The 17,707-nt window shown below is 39.8% G+C and overlaps 1 protein-coding gene across 9 annotated transcripts in view; it reads left to right on the top strand.

The window, feature by feature from the left end:
• The window catches only part of LOC110977379 (thrombospondin type-1 domain-containing protein 7A-like), a 164,472-nt gene that overhangs the window by 17,724 nt on the left and 129,041 nt on the right, over positions 1-17,707 (top strand). For 2 of the 9 annotated variants that reach the window (XM_022231448.2, XM_087139762.1), the window contains exon 1: positions 5,055-6,029. The exons of 4 other annotated variants lie outside the window; for them this stretch is intronic. The gene's annotated coding sequence lies outside the window, so the exon portion shown is untranslated. Of the gene's footprint in view, positions 1-832; positions 1,042-5,054; positions 6,030-11,154; positions 11,453-17,707 lie in introns of those variants that run through there. 3 more of the 9 variants (XM_022231447.2, XM_022231449.2, XM_087139763.1) reach the window with 2 other exon arrangements.

Genomic DNA, 17,707 nt, shown 5'->3' with positions numbered 1-17,707 from the left:
GTAAACATTCTGGGGAAAACCCATGGAATCAGGTAGGGAACTGAAAACCAATCCACCAATGGACCTCCGACATACCCATAGGTGGGATTTGAACCCAGGCCAGGGAGGTGGAACTTTGAAGGCGAGAAAAGAGCCACTACCCCAACCTGACACTTTTAGCTGTACATGTACATGTATGTATGTATGCCTTTACTACAAAGACTGGGGACATGACCAAAATACAAATATTTGAGCATAACTTTTTTGTGAAATTTTATGATTTTTTAAATTGCAGTCTGAGGAAATGAAGTGCACTAAACAGAGGCAAATTGAAACTTCACGTTGTGCTTTCCTTTCGTCAAAACAGCAAATAAATGACTTGCATTTATTGAGTTCCTGATATGGGAGAGACCTAGTTCACTCAGTGATTGATACCGATGCATGTATTAAGATGCATTATCTAGTCTGCATGCATTTCATGAAGTGACCAATAAATGTCAAATCAAGCCTGATAAATTGACTTTGCTACAAAAAGTCACTTTCCTGCCACACTGACTCATTACACGCGGTGGTTGCCAGGGAGTGAAGACCAAAGGTTGAAAATTGCTGCCTCTCTTGGTGCAGATCTGGTTTATTTCCCAGCACATGTGCAAACTGTGATTCCTAAAAATTACTGATATTGACCCTTCCTCTTGTGCGTAGGCCCTATATGTGTGCTTAAATTCGGTGCAGTGCACAAAAGCAAGATGTACTTGTGTGTCACTGGTTTTGTCAATAAAGAAAAAAGCACTTGTGGCGATGAGAAGTGCAAAGTCAGATGCACTGATGTTTTGTGGTTCATTTGCACCGCTGAGAGATATATTGAAGAGTTGGTGCTTGGGTGGCTTACGAGCTGAGGCAACATGTGAATGCAGGGAAAATAACTGGATACCTCAGTGCAGATGATGTGATAATCTCCTAGTGGGAGGGCCATCTGTTCTTAGTAAATTGTTCTTGCACGTGTAAACGTTCGAGTCAAATGGCTCTGCCTCCCTGAGAAAAAGGACCAACAATAAAGACCGTGTAAGTCTGTCCAGGTTTACCCACTTGTGCAGTATGAACAGCTATGAATGATTTAAAATGTGCATCTTCATTTGTTTCAAATGTGTTGGCCTCAAAAGTGTTGACTGATTTAGGCCTTGCATGGTAAGCTGTCTGAGCATATCCAGGAAAATCTGAAATGTCCAAAGCAGGATTTTATTATCAGTAATAAGAAGCATGTGTACTTGAGCCTACCCAGATTTAAGCCTCCCACACAAAAGTTCAGTTGGCCCCCTTGATTGTTGCAAAGAATGTGGACTTCGATTTTCCCCCTTAATTTCTGTACAATGCTTCTCGACTGAAATTCAATCTTTCAGCTAATTTAAACTAGATTTCTTCCCCCCAGATTCTTGGCTTTTGCCCGTACATGTCTGCTCCTAGGTAGTCCAGTGACCTATAGATCTGTCTGTTGCTTTGGTGTCCTGGACTGACGCAGTGATCCCACTTCCACTGATAACACTGACGACAGTTTTACCAGACTAGTCGCTCCCTGGGTCCATCTGCCTCCAGACATGAGTATGCTTTGATTAAACACAGGGGAAAACAGACCTGTAATCCGAGTAACTTCTTACACTTAAAGGCAAAGGAGCAGAGGGAAAAAAGGAAAAAGTTATTTTGAAGTATCCCTTGGAAGGGGAAAAAAGAATCACATTCTCCCAGTCGCCTCAAAGCTCTGGCCTTTCAGAATAAGTGTTACTGAAACCCATTCGAGATTACGGTTGTCTTGTAGTCGTAATGCCGGTGTCGGTGAGAAGTGATGTAACCCAAGCTGTCTGTGATCATTAGCAAGAGGCCATCTTCAGCCGATCGTAGGCCCAGGCTGATGACTCGGATTCCTGAACAGGCTCCCAATCCCAACTTTCGAAAATAATGCTGCTGATCGGCAGGATTCAGGTAAGAAGACACTTGGGTTAATGACTGTCAGCCATTTTAAATAAACGGCTGTTTGCTGCTAGTGGAGAAAAAAGTTTGTCCTCCAATACTCCCAGGTACTCGTACATGTACATGCAGAAATTTCCAGAAGATGAACTTTGGTTTTATGGAATGGATGTTTGGTAAATGTATTTTGAAGTGAGAATCTTTTTCCTATGCTTCAATTTAGGCGTTGTGAAAAAAGGCGACACCCTGCCTGTCAGTGTGGTCACCAGCTGAGCTGATAATACACCTTTTAAGTGGTCTCTGATTTGCCTAGACAGATCTTTACAGGAATAGATGCAGACTTACTGATAGAAATCTGGAAACTATCCAGTATTTGTCTTCGTCTGGGGAGGCGGATCCCTTAGTCTTGACTGGAGGCACTCGGCTAATCCCCCCCCCCTCCATCTCTGAAGTTGATAGTGTAGTCGTGATGTGATGAAAACTGTCTTGATCTTTAGACATGGGGGCGAGATGGGAGAGATGTGACACAGCTTCTGTTGGATGATGCGCAGTCAGGTGAATTGCCCAGAGCACTTACTTTAATCGGGGAGAGAAAACTGAAGGCTGGGTTTCAAGAGTTCCCATCCACAAGAGGTGTTGGTAACAGTTTAAGAATGTTTATACATGTAACAGTGTTGGAGTGGGAAGACCATTGCATGCCACCATAATGCTAGAATGTCGGTATATTGAATCTTTGCACAAAAGAAAAGTGTCAAATAAATACTGGTGTTAAGACTGTGTGTAGACTTCTGGTTTTAAAAAAATCAACTGCCAGACCCAGTACATTTGACATGTTCATATTCTGTTCTTGTAAATTCTAATATTCCTAGAAAACACTGGTTGTACATGTTAGTCCTATGTAGTTCTGAAGACTCCACCCAAATGGCCTTCATTTTTGAGACAGATTTATTCACCTTTCAAAAATCAAACACAAATGTAACCAGAGCCAACAAAATAAGTCCCATCACAGAGAGTTTTGCACTGTTAACAGTGATGTTTCTCATCTCTTTGAAGATTTTATTCAGAAACCATGAGGGTTTCACTCAGTAGCTTAAAACCAGCATTAGTGTAACTGCAGCATGATGGTCTTTGGAAGTAAGTTGAGGACAACAAAACTTTTTTTCCCAGAGGATTTGTTTCAAAACACACGTCAATAGTCGTGATACTTGCCATTGCGAAATTTGGAGTAAAAATGTTACTTGAGGTGTTGAGCCTTCATTTCATTTCAAGGAGTCCCCTGGGTGTGTTAGAAAGAATTGACTAAATCCATTGTATTACTCCAAGCCTGCAGATTGTGATTAACAACTATACAGTCATGCTCACAGGGATTGCCTTTCTCAGCATGCCTATTCATCATGTTCCTGGTTTTCTTTCTCTTTTGCCTGAGAGAGTTTAGAACTGAGCAAGGTCCTTGTGTTTTGCAGTCACAGCCTTTTTTGTTCCTTTTTTTTTTTTGCAGTCACAGCCTTTTTTGTTCTCTTTTTTTTTTTTGGCAAAAGCAGAAAATAGTCATGGATACCTTTTTCATCTCCCCCCGACCCTACTACAAGGAAAAAATCAAATGCTGGGCCATTATGCCTCTGGGTTGCTGGGAGATTATTGCTACAAATATCTCTTGCCAGTCAGTCTCTAGACTATAATTAAGCTCTCGGGATGAGAAAAAGAAACGGATTCGGTTTCATTTTTGGAGACAGTCTTGACTCTCAAAGTACATGTAAGTGTTAGCATAAAACTTCAGGGACTTCAGAGAACATCAGAGCAGTTGTGTACTGTTGTCAAGGGTATCGCGTTTGGTTCATTAAGACACAGGAAGGTGGATATTGCAGGTGATTAAAAGTTTGATAGGAAGGTATTAAATGTTATCCAGTTTCTAATATAATTTGATGGAATTGTTATCACATCTGTTCATAGGACATACCTGTAATTCCCTGCCATTATGCCTCTAAATAAAATACATTGCATTACATCCATTTAAGTGCAATCAATTAATATAAATGTAAAGAATAGATTTTAGATTATAAACTCCCTTGTGCCACCAACTTGTGCTCTGTTTCAGTGGCAAGATCAGTTATATTGATAAATATTCTGATGAACAACTAGTTTGATTTGTGTGCATGACTGCAACACTGCATGTTAACGGTTTTCGGTCAGACTTTTGAATGCAATAAAATTCATACATGTTGACTCATTGCATTATTAAAGGTGTTTGTACACTGTTTATGCACCATGCATTCCTTTGTGTACCAATACCTGCAAATGAAGGATGATCAGATGTGCTCAGGCAGTGAAGTCAATTCTTCAACAAACCTTAGGTTTACAACTTGGTAAAATGCAGGCACACCCAAACACTGAATTTAGAGAGGCATTGGGAGACGTGGGCAAAAGCATCATATTACTTGTCTATAGTGTTTGAATTCCATATTTAAAGCATGACCTTTCAGTTTATTTGTGAGAAGTGCAACTTGTGAATCAGTCAACATTCTTCATACGTGTAGCTCCACTTAGTCAGGAAACCAGACTGAACAGTAACAAAGAGTGTACTCTTAGGTTGAGTTCGGGTGGCCTGTTCTTGACACGGGTTTCTTGTTCTTACACTCGAACGGCGGGAACACGACTCAAGAACACTGTTCTCCAAACAGGATCACACACCACCTCATCAGGGTTTTACAGGAACACACAGAAAAACTCGTGAAATTTGATTTTTGACAGCTGCAAAAATTAGAGAGATGGCTTCCAAAGCTGAAGGCAATGGGAAGTTTGCCAAATTAACAGTATTACTTTCCATAACACAGCGATGAAATGTTCCTGTTTAAATAGAAAAAGAATTCGGCCCATCCACACATTAACTTTCGAATAACCTACATGGCCGCCGCCATGTTGCTTGCCACTAACTACCATCAATAACCGGTTGTTTGTTCCCGGTGTTCGAGTGGCTGACCCACAAACAACAAATCGAGCTGTTCGTGAACATACGAGAACAAGCCGCCCGATCTCAGCCTTAAGTGCCCACAGGCGAGGATGTGTTTTGAAATTACAACTCCAAAATTGATTTTACAGCTGTTGCTTTTGCGTAATATGTGCACTGTAAGAAAATGATTGATCTTGGTGCATTTGTTTACCTTTGAACATAGTATCCCATTGATGACAAACGTCACTGGATTATAGTCTTCACGTAGACAGATCCAGGCCACATTAAACAGCATTTGTACACTCATTATTCCCGGTCGGTTTAGGATGATGTACACTTGTCGCTTCTTTGTGAGTCATCACAACCCAGCGCCCTCCCGCGGATCTTCATGCCGATGTATAATTGCCTTGGAGGACATTAATCAAACTAATGGTCTGGAGACAGAATGAAGGAGCGAGAGAGAGAGATAGGAGGGGGGGGGCTGCTAGAGAAACGCAGTCTGTATGCATGACTGGAGTGACGGATCTTGACTGCATCTGTGTGGGTTTCTACACCACTGTGTGGCAGAGTTGCATCACCGCTCACAAGGTGATGCATCAGGTTTTGATGAGGGGTCGCTTGTGTTCCGCTGTTGAGCCTGCACCTCTTTGACAACTTGGGTGAAAGTTACTGTGGCAAAGTAGAGGTACTAGTACCACCAACAAACTTGAAGCTTTCTCATGGAGAATGAACCCATTTTCAATTTTGTACATTGTGTGAGCAACATTGAAGTGCACTGAAAGATCTGGACTTGATACAGATGTACCGTACATGTACCAGTGTACTGTACATATGTACACTTCATTAACAGTGACCAGTTTAGAGTGTTGTGCTCAACTTGTGAGGGCTCTGAGAAGAACACGTAGCATCAACAAGTTGGCATCATATTCAGTGAAGGACAGTTGGCAAGAAAACTCCAGAATTGAAGTTGTTGAATTAAAAAGAAAAGGAACAACAGCAATATCAACAACGGCAGAATCTGTGACCTTTTGGGCTGTTTTCAGATGTATATGTACATGAACATGTATGTACATGTACATGTATGGTATGTTTGCAGCTGAATGAAACAGACAACCTGGCAAGTGGAAAGAAGTAACTCAGATCAGTAAGTTGGCTCTGTAACTCAGATCAGGAACGGGATTTGTGTAGCATAATTTTTGCCCATTAACCCAACTAATTAGAGAAACTGAAAATGAAGCTCTTTCTTAGCATTTTACATGTAATTAACTCATTTTCTTTCTGAGAAAAAGTTGGGGTGCAATGTGCATTGAAAATCAAAAGCTTCCCCATTTTGTCCTCTTATTTTTCCCCTCATCAATTGCAACTTGCTGACAAGACAAGTTTCCCCCATAAAATTGTGTGGCTTATGATGAGAGGGGGACTGTATGTATACTGCAATGATTGTCCCAAAGTGAACGCTAGGTACATGTATGAAATTCAATTGGTGTGTAAAGCTCAAGACATCTTTGACAGTGCATTCTCATTTACACCATGAAATCTATGCACTTAGCTGTGAAGTACATCCCGTAGGCCTCATCTGTTCCCAAGCAGAGAATATCACTGAATGCCTTTCTGTCTCACAGAATTTTCACTACTTGTAAAGGGATCTGTTTAGTCTGGTCTTTGTTTTGAATCTAATTACATTGTACCGGTATGCACAAACAGGTTTAGGTCTCTAGGAAGGATATACATGTACACTGACGTACATGTAAATACCTTTCATAATTACTTGTTGATTTCAAAATTTTATAATGACTGTATAACAGCCGACTAAATAAGGAAACAAGTTTGGCTCACACCTGACCATTGTTGCATGCGCGTTTAAGAACATACCAGTAGATGTGCTCGTACTTGTAAATACATTGTGTGTGAAACTACAGTGTACAGCTTATTAAAGGATAAGTCAATAAATTAGGGGTCCATGTTTTTGTGTCCCTGTCACATTTGACATATGATTTTGTAAGTTCAGAACACATTTTCTAATTTCCAAGAGTGACGAATTAATGCAAATTACCTGCCAAACAAATAGTAATAATTTGACATCAATTTCGGTGATATTTCCAAATAATAAAGGTCAGATGTAACAGACACAAAAAGGTCACAGTTTTGGACCCCTAATTTCTGGAATTACCCTAAAAGAAATTTGAAATTTCATCCAAGTTTGTAAAGAGAAATTTTGGTCTGTCCTAAAAAGCAGGAACTACATTTCTTGAATCACACTTACCCAGGTTATGACACTAGAAAGATGTGAGATATTGGCATGCAGTATTTGTGCTTTCTCCTAAGAAAATACTGCGTTTATTATTGCACAGCCTCGGCAACTGTTCTTCGAGCACCCAATAAAATGCACCGGCCACGTTCCCACAATTTGCTCGGATGTTTGAGCCCTCGCCTTGCCAGAAGGGCATGAAAATATCATTTAATGCAGGGAAAAGAACTCTGACAGAGAAGCAAAGGAAAAAAAATCAATGGCACTACTACCTATAGAACATCAAAGATCTATGCTGGCAGCATGGATCCCGTGCAATATTTACCCGACCTTCGTCGCATGCCTTTCCCTTTTATTACTCCATCCTACATCCGAATTCCCACCCAGGACATCCACTTCCTGTAGAGGGTCAGGTTCAACGTGCTCTTGCATACATGCATTCAGGCCCTTCCTCAAGTATGACAAAAATCGCATGTTTTTTTTTTTTTTTTTTGGTCTCATTTTTGTTTTAACAAGGCTTTGTTGGTGTCTTAGGGATGTAGGCCCGGGATTGGAGATGCTGCCAGGGCTCTGCTTACATTTTTTTTTCTGTGCTCAGTGATGAGGAGCTTGTCTCCTCTCCTCCCTGTGGAGTCTCAAATCTCAGGAATCGGAAGGCGGTGATGGGAACCGTGAGAAGGAAGTCTGGCATTGGGTTCCCTCTTCAAAGACGTATACACACCACCCTTGTCTTGGCTTTTTTATGAGAGGAGTGCCTTGTTGAGATTTATGAAAGTGTGATTGAACTCAAAGTTATTTTCTTCAAATTACCGATAAATTAAACTTTATGTTTTAATTGAAACTTCCGCTTAAGCTACCAACACTTCACACTTTCCTGCCAACTTCATTCTCAAAAACTCTCTTTCAGATTTCTGTATTTTCTATCTTATCTTCACGTCTAGCTTCCAAAAATGTGTTTTTTGCTAGCTTAAAAATGTTCCCTACTAGCTTCCAAAAGCTTTCAAAAGTCTCTCTAAAAAGACATTCAGAAAACTCTAAAACGTGATTTGAACCTTTAGCCGCTCATCCTCGTAAAAAAAATCTGTCAGCAAGGACAGAATTTATGGATTGATATGAACATACCTGTAGAATCTTTTTGAGTTACAAGTACATTTGTCATTTTTGGCTTTTCCACACAGTGCAGAAAAGGTTTTGTTTTCTACTTTTTTCTTTTTCTTTTTTTTATTTTTTGTTCTTCTTGGTCTTCCTGCACTTTTTCTGACCATGTGACATGGCATTGTAAAAGTACAAATTTCAGAGGCCTATATCTCCTGAAGTACACGTCCGATTGGGCTAAACTTATTTAATATTTCGTAAGGTATGAACCAAAGATGAAAACGGACCACATGTGATGATGACTTCATCAGGGACCAAGTCACGTGACCTTAAGGTGCACTCTTGAAAGCCCTATATCTCCTGAAGTACATGTCCCATCGGGTTGAAACTTTGTTTATAACTAGAAAAGGAAAAGATATAGATGAAAATTGCCCTCATGTGATGATGATGTCATTGCATCACAAGCCACATGACATTAAATGTGCACTCTTAAAAGCCCTTTATGTCCTGAAGTACGTGTCCCATCGGATTGAAACTTTGCAGATATTTTGAAAGGGACGTATAAAAGATGAAAATGAACCAACTGTGATGATGACATCATCCGGTGCCAAGTCACGTAACCTTAAAAGTGCACTCTTAAAAGCTCTGTATCTCCTGAAGCATGTGTCTCATTGGGATGAAACTATGCAAATAACTAGAAAAGGAAAGGTTATAGACGAAAATTGACCTCATGTGATAATGGCGTCATGGAGTGACAAGTTAAGTGACATTAAAGGCACATTCTTTAGAGAGCCCTATATCTCCTAAAGTACATGTCACATCAGGTTGAAACTTTGCAGATAGCTGTAACTTAGGGAAGTTTTATACACGAAAATATTGTGACATTTAACGTTTATTCTTTAAAGCCCTAGACTCTCTTTTCCTTAAGAAACATTCAAAATGCAGAAAAACCTACTGCTCTGTTATCGAACAGGCATAAACTTCTCGTTTCACTTATGTCCACTCCACTTACAAAGGAAAAATCGACATGATAAGACTGCACCATTGAAGCAAATTTGTATGTACTTTTCTGTTCCTGGTTGTTGGCAAAATTCTTTTTTCGTGTCTCTACTTTTGCATGTGTACTTTTCAGTGCTGTTTTTCTGTTTCTTTGACAGCTTTGAGCTTGAAGCTCTTTCTTCTTGTTCTCAGTCTCAGTTATTCTGCATCATCACTGCATCCAGTTGATACTGATAATGCCCCCCTTCCACTCCCTATCCTCTCTGTTACTCATTGGATCTCCCCTCCCCTCTCCCATTATCACAAGGTAGTCTTCAGTTGACCCTTCAGTTGATATAAATTGCACCAGTCGGCCTAGAGCAGGTTATCCCTCAAAGAGTTCTCCCGACCTCTCAGAAGAAAAAAAAACCCACTATGTCCAATAGCACTCTCCGCCTCCTCGTAAGACAAATTCCAATTACAAAGATCAAACTGACTCCCGCTGTCAAATGCCAAGCAATCCCACAATTTTTCTTGTTTGTTAATAATGGCCAGACTCCGGTTACCCAAGTGGATTTAATACACTTCCTTCTCCGTTATTGGGATGAATACTGTGGAATCATTTAATGACAGTTGCGGCACTAAGCCCTTCTGCACACATTCCCAATTTTAATCATGCTTTAATTCCAACCCCCCTTTCCATTCATAATTTGCCAGCCCTGTAATATTGATTGTGATCTGGGATGGTTTTTAAACATCATGATGATAGGATTTGCTCAGATAGGAGAACAAAATGTTGAAGTGCTCAGACTCAAGTATACACTAGTACATGCACATGTACTGTATGTATTAGGGTCACCTCTGTGCAGAATTTAAAAGCCGCAGTGTTTGCATACAAATGGCCAAGTCCGGATATGGAATGTATTTAGGGACAGTGAAAGTTTAAATGGTGTTTTGTTTTCCGTCAATTTCCTTGTGCATTACCACATCTGTCTCTTGACTCCCAGAAGGATAGAGAGTATTGATTGTCTCTTGCATGTAAGACCCAGCTAAAACATCAGTTCCATGAATTTCAAATCACGATCATCACAGGTAGGGAACTTACATTTATGTTTATAAAATGGTAATGCTTGATAGATTTATGCTTTTCTGGGTCCATGTTGGAGATTACTGAGATCAATTCGCATTCTGCAGAATATCAGTTTTTTGTATACAATGCATATGCAGATAAAGAGGTTCATAGAACAGCTCCAATGAGACACCCGCTTCCCCTCTCCTTTCTAAACTTTGAATTGCACACTATCTGCCCTGAGCTGAAGTGCATCCTCACCAGCGAAAGAAAGACAGATGGTACTAAGTTTTCCAATTAGGTTCTTGCATGCAAAGACCATTATTCCACACTAAATTTGTTGCACGTACTGTACTCGGCCTGTTCCGCGTCAAACGGGCATAAACTCACCCGCCTATGCGGTGAGTGCGCACCAAATGACTGTTAAATTTTATTTTCAAAGAAGCCCTCTTTTGTTCCTGTTCGGAGAGGATTCAATGCTGGAGTCTCAAAGCTTACATTTACAGCTCTCCCTCAGCATGGCAAATTTCTCATAATGTAAAATCATTCCACTTTCCAGGAGCAATCCCCCATCCCCCGTAGCAGTCATTTTAGTTGCCAAGCGGTGCCCTTTTGTGAAATTTTCCTTAAGCCCGCTATCAGCTTGCAGGATTTACCTGTGCCGAGCTGTCATGATCTATTTGACTTCCCCTATGTCTCATTAAACCCTTTTTTGTCATTTTTTTACCCGATCCCGACATTTGCTTTCTACCCACTTGTAGCCCCAGTAGTTATAATTTGTCATTTATATCAGCCACTTGAAAAGACAGCCTTCACCTGAAACACAAACACACTGAGATCTGTGCAAGAGAAGCAGGCTGTATTATTTGTGCACACAAGCGAGGCCCATATCTTTTGTGTATACGCTTACTATTTATTGATATTTAACTGCGGCTGGCTGAAAACAAAAACGGTTAGTACTGGTGGACCACTTACGCCGAACAAAAAGGGTTAGTTCTGCTACGGTACACTGCATGCATTGAGCTCCCCTCAAGCACTGCGTGTACATTGACTCGGCCAGCAACACTGCATTTATAAAGGCCGCCCATGAAAAGATATTACACGTTATCTCTTGTGTGCGGCAGCTGCTCTGAGTAATTTCACATTCCAGGAATGATACAACGGACATGTTTCTTTGGTGAGTACACATTAATGTGAAGAATTTTGCAAATTTTTGGGAATTTGCCGACCTGTTTTTTAACTAGAATCAAAATATACCTAGGGCCTGCGATTGCCTAAGTACACGTATGTACATATACATGTACATACGCATGCAGTCTATAAAATTTGTCTGGTAAATACTGTACACATTGTATTTAAAAGTGAGATCATGTAGGATATGAAGACAGTAAATTGACCAGATCAACCATGTTTACCTACAGATAGTGAATGAATAGTGAATGAATCTACTGTCTGCCATTTTATTGAAGAATTAACCCAGAAACCGTGTGTAGAAAAATTATTGTGCAAATTTTATCTGATTCTTTGTATTAAGGGTTATCAAGGGATTGAATTGAAACTTCAATTTATTGTAAATTGACACAGTGCAGTGCAAAGTCTGCCTTGCCAACGTCATGTTGCCCTGTGTTTATTCATATATAGCATACATGGTACATGTGTGTATAGTGTTGCTTTTTTTGTTCATAAAATTGGGCTGATCTGTGTATCTTTTCTGTGTAAACTCATAAATTACCTTAAGAAATACCTTTTTTCATAAGTTTGTTTGAGAACTTTGTCTAGTATGAGTAGAGACAACAATAAACCTTTCTGAACTTTTGTAGTGTTCATTATATACACTACTCAAAAAAAAGTTAAGGACCACATTTTTCTTAACTTGTAACTTTTTCCAAGCAATGACTGGGATCTAGTTCTTTCATTTTTGTTTGCCTAGATGGTGTTCTCATTGGAATAAACAAAAAAGTGCTTCAAAACATTCAATGCCCGTTTTCAGCAGTAAAATACATATAAAAAGTATACACAAAATAAAAAGTGGTCCTTAACTTTTTTGAGTAGTGTAGTTCTTGGTTTTGATTTGCAGAAAATTCCATTATTCCATTCAGCAGAATTCATACTATTACTGGTGCACTGGTAAAATATTAAAGAGGTGTCACTTTAGGGTAGCTTTTTTTGGGAGGGAGGGTCAGAGTTGACAGATTTTTACATGTAACCCAAGTTTTCAGTCCAATTCTAATGGACCAAGGATGAAAATTTATGCTCAATGGTTATGTGATTTGTACAATGTACATACATGTAGGCCTACATGTACATGTAAATGGCACGTCAATATACTGGTAGGCCAACACTTGACGTTAATGCTCACATATACTGTCATAGCACTATATTTAGGCTCACCATAGATGTGAGCATAGTGAATTGTCGCGAGACAGACCCCCCCACCTGCTTTGGGCAGGTCATACTCAATTCCATTGATGCCAGCCCAATCCTAACCCTCCCCCCACCTCCACCATGCACTCTCCTCCCACTCTTCCTCCCGTAAAGCAGCTCGACACAGTCTGCAGCAGCATTCAAATCAGCCAAAGCCCTAATAGCAACAAGATGTTCGTGCCGGAGAGGACACAATTTGATAACCCGGTGTTTGAATTGGCCAAACAGGCTTGAATTTGCCCGCGGCCTTGTCAGAATTGGTTTTTGTCCGCAGCCAGGAAAGGGAAAGGTGCTTGGTGGGGGTATATGCAGGAGGAGGACTTTTGATGGGTTTTGGCCAGATGATCAGAAATCAGGTGGAAAAGGGGATGCGGTAGCAAAGTGAAGGAATATAGAACGTGACTAAGCCCAGCCACTGCTTGGTGTCAGGCATGTACATGTACGTGCTTGTGCTGATTTTCAAAATATGCATACGTGTACGTCTGGAATGACTTTTTTGCAAGCTCTCGGACAAGCACAGAGTGTAGAGTGTACAGTGTTTATGTATGTCTGGTAAGGGCAAACCTGTAATTAAAATTGACATCTCCCCGACGCAAAGTACATCTTAACAATAGTTTGCGGTACCTGCTGCTATTCCTTGATTCGGATCAGCCAGCCGACCCTGGCAAGCTCAATGGTCGAGTGGTTAAGATGTCTGCACTAGTAAGCAGGAGGTTGTGGGTTCAAGTCCCACCCGAGTAGGTTGGTGAATTTTTTGCAAGCTCCCAGACAAGCAGTGAGTATACAGTTTTTATATACATGTACATGTACGTCGGGTAAGGGCAAAACCCATAATTAAAATGACTTTTCTCCTCAATCACTGTGCGTCATTGCTTTAATGTAATTTTGATAAAAGCTATTGAACTTGATACACCTGAGTGCAGCGGATGGATGTTTCAAAATTTCTGCCCACAAGAAAAATCTGTCATAATTACATGTACCGATACAATGTGTGTGTTAGTATGAAACCCTTCATTAGCGCCAAAGTATGGAACTCTTGAGGTATGTTTATTTTATGGATCAGTGTTCATTAAATGTCCCAACAAGCAAGAGCTTTATTTTGAAAGTTTCAAGTCAATGCTAATGAATGTGTACATGAGAGTAGCATCTCTTATAGTCAACATTTTCTTCACATCACATTTTAGTCTGTAAATTCCCAGTGCCACTTGAGTAAGCCTTGCAGTTTAGTACCGTATTTCAAAGGCAACTGTATGGGTGGATTCAATTGCCATTTATCAACATTTTATTTGGTGTGAATTATTTTGATTTTATTTGAGAAACCCCAGCGACGTTGGCTTGCATGTTATTGAGCCCTTTGCACTTCCTTCAGAAATATAAAAAAGGAAGGATGTTCTGGTCTGACCAGAGGTTCACATTTTGCTCCACAAGGAAACCCTGACTGCTCTCGGTACAGAATGAAGTTTCACAAAATGGGAGTCCTCTTGGTATGAGCCATCCAAATTGTATGCATGTTCACACAGTGTTGGTTGGAAATGATAGAATTCACCCGGAAAATGTAGCTGTTGAGGCGCAGACATATCACCATGGCCACGATTAAAAGCAGCTTCTCCTGAAGCTGCACACAGGCTCTAGGAGAATTTAGATGTTAATTTCTTTCCTTTCAGAAAAAGAAAAAACAATGAGACTGCAGTTCATAAATGTCAGTTGTTTTTGTTGGACCTCAGGCAACCAAAATTTTCACATCAAAATGCTCCTTTGGCTACAAGATCGGATAGAAACTGACCTCTCTCTCTCTATCGCAATTTTCCTTTTTTGTTGTACAGTGGCACAGAGCTATTTTAAAATGTTTAGGGAGATGTTGATGTCCTTAGGAGTTATTCAGGGAACACCATTTACAAGTTTATAATTGCATGTAGTTCCTCGAAGATCTACATGGAAGCTTGAAGCCCTTAAAAAAAATACCGTATACCATTTGTTAAAGGCCCTGGTGCTGTGCAGTGTGCACTCTGGTTTGCCATTAAATGTTAAACTGTTTGAAGGCAACATTTAAGAAAGAGTACACCTACATGTACATCTGTGAACTTTTGGTCACGAGAACGAAACATTATGCAGTTACGGTTCCTTTTGCTGCAACAGTCACAGACAGTCCAAAATTCCTTCCGCTTGATTTGCCCCAGTACACAAACACATTGGGGCCGTTTGACTGAGTTTGACTGATTGGACAACTGTGTCAGGAATACACCTTTGCATAGATACACAATGGGGTCTATGAATGAATGCTTTCTCTGTACTGGCAGTGAAATACAGTAAACACCAGTGTGTCTGTAAAAATTTGGCATTTCATAACTTGAGCACTACACATGTACGTGTACATGAATATAAAATTGTTGTCAAAATTTGTGACCGTGCACAAGCCTTCAGCTATAGAAACGCATTATAATGATGGTAACAGATATTCGATGCTGTCACTCTTACAGAAATTATTGGTAAAAATATGTAGAAATTTATTTGTAAAAAGCACATTAGTATACTTCACAGATGTACACTGCAAATTGGTTTCCAAGCAAAAATAAATGAGAGCATTTAGGTGTACGCTTAAGCAAGGTGCTTTTGTACCCTAACCTAGGGACAGACAGAAAACAAACAAGCCCCCATAACATAGACTCGGGACAGACAAAACATAACATACAGAAGACAAGTGTGAGACAAGAACATTCCTGACCTATGTATTTTACATGTAAGTCTCTAAAATTCCATTCTTAATTTTTTTTACGAAGACAGATAAAGATAGTAATAATTTAACAGAATCATCTAAGCCATTCCAGTTCATTCCGAGACATATTTAAAGACACTTACATTTCTGTTAAACTGGATGAACAATTTGCCCCCATCACTACAAATACCAAAAGTATTATTATCATGAACGTTAGCTGTCAAGGTAAAACAGGAACTCAGAGAGGGAGGGAGTAGGCCATGTGTTAATTTGTACATACAGTGTTATGTAGTTTTTTCCAGATTAGGATAGGTCATTACCAGATTAGGATAGGTCATTACATTGTATTAAGTTTAATTTCACAACTAATGGAGCAGAAAGATCTCAGTTGCCAGCATTTCAAAGTACAATTGGAGGAAGTAATTTTAACAAGTAGTTTATGAAAATTACAATGCTAATAAAATCTTATCAGGGAGGTACATGTAGTAGGCCTTCAGCAATTCCTGATGCCGACATTCTTGAGGATTTTCATCTTAGAAATGTGGTGCTTTTAATGTAGCTCAGCTAAAATTATTCAAGGTCAAATAATCAGTTTGTGTGCACTTGTATTGATTGGCACAACATACATAATACGATTTGAGGGCATTAACACACAATTTATTTGCTAAACACCATGTACTAAACTTAGCAAGTTCCACATTGTTTCAGCTTGTTTTGTTTGCTTTATTGCTTATTAAGGTAATTTCTGTAAAATTGTATCATTGGCAATTAAACAAAATGTTGAATTTGTTGTTAATGTGAAGAACAACAAGGAATGGACCTAACATAACCTTGGGGTACCTTACTCATAATGACTTGGCTGATGGACACCATAACCCTCTACTGGTAATTTGCTGTTGAAATATTGTAATTTACAGTATCAAAAGCTTTGGTAAGTTATTTTGATCGATCACATAATTTACTAAATGTGTATGGTATCACCAATTGAGTAGAGCATTTCCCAACTGTGCTTTAGAAAGAATATCATGCTAATTAATCTCTTGTAAATAAGCTTTGCAAATAATTTTGAAAATGTTAGTAGTGTCATGCTTAGAACCTTTTTAGTACACGTGTAAATTATAACTTATTGGCACAAAAAATTATGTCTAATGGTGTTATCAGACAAAATGCTGGTGGGGGAACAGTGAATGTAGGCCTAAGGCAGTGTAAATTTGTTGTTGACTTTTCAGATCAAGGAAGATGGGGTTTTTTGGGGGGGGTAAGGGTGACCCTCAGTCAAAACCTTGGGGGGAAAGTGTTCTGGTTCACTTTGAATGAAAGCAGAGTCCAAGTAGCTGTAGCTATGGTTTGAGGAATCCACATCACTAGTCATATGCGCAAGCGTCCTGTTCCATGCACCAGTGTCTAAGAGTGTGTATTTTCCAAGGAGGATCATCATGTCAGCATTTACAAAAATGATGAGATATAGGGGTGTAGAAACACACTTGTTTCTGATCAAGTGATCCATGAAATCTTCCAGCTGCACACACCTTCCCCACTGCAGCTGACATAGCTATGGGTACGAATGTGCAGTCATCATAAACAGTGACGGCATGAGCATTCATCACTGCAAATCCTTTGTATTTATGCTTATGCCGTTTAGCCTTGTCACCTTTAAATACTGGATCAGAGGCCTGAAGCACTGACAGCTGTAACCCCTTGTTGGAGGCACAGGGATTAATATCTTTGAAAATCCCTTGCAAAGCTTCACGTTTAGCACACTCGATGGAACATTTTGTGTGGGAAATATGTTTTGTCTTGCAAACTTGGCGGTGGATTAGAGTTATAAAGAAGTCTAGTACATGCAGAAGGTCGAGTACCAAAGTCCAGCAATTAGGCTTGTTACAATTTTGCAAGTTCTTGAAAAAGACAACAACATGCAGTGCTTGTGACTTTGGAACAGATAACCACTCTTTTTAATATAGATGACTTGTGAGACTGCGACAGTGCATCCCAATTTTTCTTTTGAGAAAAGTCTGTTACCAAATGAAAAAGTCCAAGATTTCTGTAAGGCTTACACCTGTACATCTCTTCAGGCTTGTCCAGCTTCGTTGATGAAAACAAACGGCCCACATCCACTGTGCGCTTAAGTCACTCTTTCAGCAACAAGAGTGAGTGTTTCCTCAGTCTGAGCATGGCCTTCTCTTCACTCTGCCCAAATAAAAATCCCCAATGTCACCTTTGGAAAAGGGTCTCCCATTTGTCCATCACAGTTTTTAACAGGATAATAGTTAACATGCACCCTTTTGTCAGCAG

Source organism: Acanthaster planci, linkage group LG08, assembly GCF_054643075.1.
Source record: "Acanthaster planci isolate LZ-2023a linkage group LG08, COTS_SCS, whole genome shotgun sequence".
Lineage (NCBI taxonomy): Eukaryota > Metazoa > Echinodermata > Asteroidea > Valvatida > Acanthasteridae > Acanthaster > Acanthaster planci.
The sequence above is the reverse complement of the archived record's forward strand: the minus strand, read 5'-3'. Positions and strand labels throughout refer to the sequence as shown.